Source organism: Tasmannia lanceolata, unplaced genomic scaffold (assembly GCF_043159265.1).
Source record: "Tasmannia lanceolata isolate RefF3 unplaced genomic scaffold, GAP_Taslan_0.1 ptg000037l, whole genome shotgun sequence".
NCBI lineage: Eukaryota > Viridiplantae > Streptophyta > Magnoliopsida > Canellales > Winteraceae > Tasmannia > Tasmannia lanceolata.
In genome coordinates, this window is record NW_027518714.1 from 38,812,501 (window position 1) to 38,817,500 (window position 5,000).

Consider the following 5,000-nt stretch of genomic DNA (forward strand, 5'->3'; position numbering starts at 1 on the left):
TGCTTGGGGGGCAGATCCAGCATCAAGTGGACGGGTCTAGGCATTCTTGGGCTCAGATCCCGCATCGTCTCGTCGCGTCTGGGCGCAGATCCCGCATCGTCTCGTCGCGTCTTCAGAAGTCGTCGCTAACAGCACCTTTGGTTGCCACTGGTGGTTAGGCTGGTTGGTTGCGCAAACCCTATAGGAGGGTGGCATGCTGGTGGGCGTTTTTGCCCGGATAGGCACTAGAATGTGCAGATTTTGGGCGTTTTTGCCTGGATAGGCTAAGGAATGGGCATGCTTTGGGCGTTTTTGCCCGGATAGGCACCGGAATGCTTGGCCTTGGCTTGTCCTAGCAGGGCATTGCTGGGTTGGGCTCCCTTGGCCTTTTGGGCGCCTTGGACGATGTCTTGCGAAGACCATGGGCACAAGGCCATGGCATATGGTGAGGAAAGGACCACGGTTGCCAAGGTTAGGCACCGGAATGCTTGGCCTTGGCTTGCCCTAGCAGGGCATTGCTGGGTTGGGCTCCCTTGGCCTTTTGGGCGCCTTGGACGATGTCTTGCGAAGACCATGGGCACAAGGCCATGGCATATGGTGAGGAAAGGACCACGGTTGCCAAGGTTAGGCACCGGAATGCTTGGCCTTGGCTTGCCAAAGCAGGGCATTGCTGGGTTGGGCTCCCTTGGCCTTTTGGGCGCCTCTGACGATGTCTTGCGAAGACCATGGGCACAAGGCCATGGCATATGGTGAGGAAAGGACCACGGTTGCCAAGGTTAGGCACCGGAATGCTTGGCCTTGGCTTGCCAAAGCAGGGCATTGCTGGGTTGGGCTCCCTTGGCCTTTTGGGCGCCTCTGACGATGTCTTGCGAAGACCATGGGCACAAGGCCATGGCATATGGTGAGGAAAGGACCACGGTTGCCAAGGTTAGGCACCGGAATGCTTGGCCTTGGCTTGCCAAAGCAGGGCATTGCTGGGTTGGGCTCCCTTGGCCTTTTGGGCGCCTCTGACGATGTCTTGCGAAGACCATGGGCACAAGGCCATGGCATATGGTGAGGAAAGGACCACGGTTGCCAAGGTTAGGCACCGGAATGCTTGGCCTTGGCTTGCCAAAGCAGGGCATTGCTGGGTTGGGCTCCCTTGGCCTTCCGGGCGCCTTGGACGCTGTCTTGGGAAGACCATGGGCACAAGGCCATGGCATATGGTGAGGAATGGACCACGGTTGCCAAGGCTAGGCATATAGAGACGAATCGCATTTTTGCCCGGATAGGCACCGGAATGCTTGGCCTTGGCTTGCCATAGCAGGGCATCGCTGGGTTGGGCTCCCTTGGCCTTCCGGGCGCCTTGGACGCTGTCTTGGGAAGACCATGGGCACAAGGCCATGGCATATAGTGAGGAATGGACCACGGTTGCCAAGGCTAGGCATATAGAGAGGAATGGACCACGGTTGCCAAGGTTGCGCAAGTTTTGGGCATTTTTTGCCCGGATATGCCCAAGTATGCCCCGATAGGCCCGTTACGCCCCGGTATGAACGCGTATGCCCGGATAGACTCGGTATGCCTTGGGATACATGCGTATGCCCCGATAGGCTTGGTACGCCCCGATATGCGCACGTGTGCCCCAGTAGGGCTCGGTATGCCCCGGTATGTACGCGTGTGCCCCGATAGGCCCGGTATGCCCCGATATGCACACGTGTGCCCCAATTGGGGTCGGTATGCCCCGGTAGGTACGCGTGTGCCCCGTAATGCACGTTTCGCTGATCTCCCCGCATGTCCCGCCCCTATATGTAATACTTACTTACTTACTTACTTTCTTTCTTGCTTGCTTGCTTGCTTGCAATGGTTGGGAGTGCCCGGCATGCCCCGCTGCAGAGACCAAGGGCGCAATGACTTGGCACCGCGGATGCCGGGACTCCGGCACTTCCCGTGGCACTGATGGTTGGTTCCAAAGACAAAAGGCCGTGCAAGGCCACCGCACCGCGGATGATTTTGCTCGTGCTGGCGCCTTTGTGTGGCCAAAGAACATGCGCAAATGCTCGTGTCGGAAAGGTTGGTGTCCTGGCCCCGTCGGGTGTCACGAATGCTCGGTTGCGAAGACCATGGGACCAAAGCCATGGCACGTCGGATGATGGCTCCAGCTGGCGCCCCGGCACTTTCTGTGGCATTGATGCTCGGTTTCAAAGACAAACGTGCGCAGGGCCAGGGGACCGCGGATGACTGCTCGTGCTGGCCCCGTTGGGCGGCATTGATGGTCGGTTGCAAAGAAAATGCGCGATTGCTCGTGTCGGGGACTGGCAAGCCAAGGCCAAGCGAGCCATGGCAACGCGGATGATGGCTCTAGCTGGCGCCCCGGCACTTTCTGTGGCATTGATGCTCGGTTTCAAAGACAAACGTGCGCAGGGCCAGGGGACCGCGGATGACTGCTCGTGCTGGCCCCGTTGGGCGGCATTGATGGTCGGTTGCAAAGAAAATGCGCGATTGCTCGTGTCGGGGCCTGGCAAGCCAAGGCCAAGCGAGCCATGGCAACGCGGATGATGGCTCCAGCTGGCGCCCCGGCACTTTCTGTGGCATTGATGCTCGGTTTCAAAGACAAACGTGCGCAGGGCCAGGGGACAGCGGATGACTGCTCGTGCTGGCCCCGTTGGGCGGCATTGATGGTGTGTTGCAGAGAGCATGTGCGATTGCAAGTGTCGGCCGGGTTTGGGTTCCCTTGGGCTTTCGGGCGCCTTGGACGCTGTCTTGCGAAGACCATGGGCACAAGGCCCCGTCCTGGCCCCTTGTTCGATTCGCTCTCGTCTTGCGCTTGCTTCCAAGGTCCTCCATGACCTTCCCCATGGCCTTGCTAGATCCCCCCCATGACGCATGACCTCTGTCCGTTGATTGGTTTTGAGTGCACACCATGCCCGGCTTGGCACCGTGTTGTCGCGTGAGTGGCATTTGGATCGTGCATGGTGGTGGGCTACCCGCCAATGCGCACAAGCCTTGCACACTAGCCTTGCGCACGAGCCTTGCACAAAAGCCTTGGACACAAGCCTTGCGCACAAGCCATGCACACAAGCCTTGCACACAAGCCATGCATACAAGCCTTGCTCACAAGCCTTGGGCACTGGCCCATCGCACCAGCCTTGCACACAAGCCTTGCGAACTAGCCTTGGGCACGAGCCTTGCGCACTAGCCTTGGGCACTAGCCTTGCACACAACCCTTGGGCACTAGCCTTGCGCACCAGCCTTGCCCACAAGCCTTGCACAGCAGCCTTGCACACTAGCCTTGCATACAAGCCTTGCACACTAGCCTTGCACCCAGGCCTTGCTCACTAGCCTTGGGCACTAGCCTTGCGCACTAGCCTTGGGCACTAGCCTTGCCCACAGACCTTGGGCACGCAGGCCTTGCACGCTAGGCATGCTTGGGCAAGCAGCTCCCGCAACAAGTCGGCGGCTGTAGGCATGGTTGGGCGCAGATCCCGCATCGTCTCGTCGCGTCTGGGCGCAAACCCGTCGCGTCTCGTTGCGTCTTCAGAAGTCGTCGCTAACAGCACCTTTGGTTGCCACTGGTGGTTAGGCGGGTTGGTTGCGCAAACCCTATAGGAGGGTGGCATGCTGCGGGGCGCTGGAATGCGCAGGTTTAGGGCGTTTTTGCCCGGATAGGCACTGGAATGTGCTGGTTTTGGGCGTTTTTGCCTGGACAGGCTAAGGAATGGGCATGCTTTGGGCGTTTTTGCCCGGATAGGCACTGGAATGGGCTGGTTTTGGGCGTTTTTGCCTGGATAGGCTAAGGAATGGGGCATGCTTTGGGCGTTTTTGCCCGCGTAGGCACTGGAATGCCTGGCCTTGGCTGGGCATTGCTGGGTTGGGCTCCCTTGGCCTTTCAGGCGCCTTGGATGCTGTCTTGTGAAGACCATGGGCACAAGGCCATGGCATATAGTGAGGAATGGACCACGGTTGCCAGGGCTAGGCATATAGAGAGGAATGGACCACGGTTGCCAAGGTTGCGCAAGTTTTGGGCATTTTTTGCCCGGATATGCCCAAGTATGCCCCGATAGGCCTGTTACGCCCCGGTATGAACGCGTATGCCCGGATAGACTCGGTATGCCTTGGGATACATGCGTATGCCCCAATAGGCTTGGTACGCCCCGATATGCGCACGTGTGCCCCAGTAGGGCTCGGTATGCCCCGGTATGTACGCGTGTGCCCTGATAGGCCCGGTATGCCCCGATATGCACACGTGTGCCCCAATAGGGGTCGGTATGCCCCGGTAGGTACGCGTGTGCCCCGTAGTGCACGTTTCGTAGATCTCCCCGCATGTCCCGCCCCTATATGTAATACTTACTTACTTACTTACTTACTTTCTTTCTTGCTTGCTTGCAATGGTTGGGAGTGCCCGGCATGCCCCGCTGCAGAGACCAAGCGCGCAATGACTTGGCTCCGCGGATGCCGGGACTTCGGCACTTCCCTTAGCACTGATGGTTGGTTCCAAAGACAAAAGGCCGTGCAAGGCCACCGCACCGCTGATGGTTTTGCTCGTGCTGGCGCCGTTGTGTGGCCAAAGAACATGCGCGAATGCTCGTGTCGGAAGGGTTGGTGTCCTGGCCCCGTCGGGTGTCACGAATGCTCGGTTGCGAAGACCATGGGGCCAAAGCCATGGCACGTCGGATGATGGCTCCAGCTGGCGCCCCGGCACTTTCTGTGGCATTTTTTGCCCGGATATGCCCAAGTATGCCCCGATAGGCCCGTTACGCCCCGGTATGAACGCGTATGCCCGGATAGACTCGGTATGCCTTGGGATACATGCGTATGCCCCGATAGGCTTGGTACGCCCCGATATGCGCACGTGTGCCCCAGTAGGGCTCGATATGCCCCGGTATGTACGCGTGTGCCCTGATAGGCCCGGTATGCCCCGATATGCACACGTGTGCCCCAATAGGGGTCGGTATGCCCCGGTAGGTACGCGTGTGCCCCGTAGTGCACGTTTCGCAGATCTCCCCGCATGTCCCGCCCCTATATGTAATACTTACTTACTTACT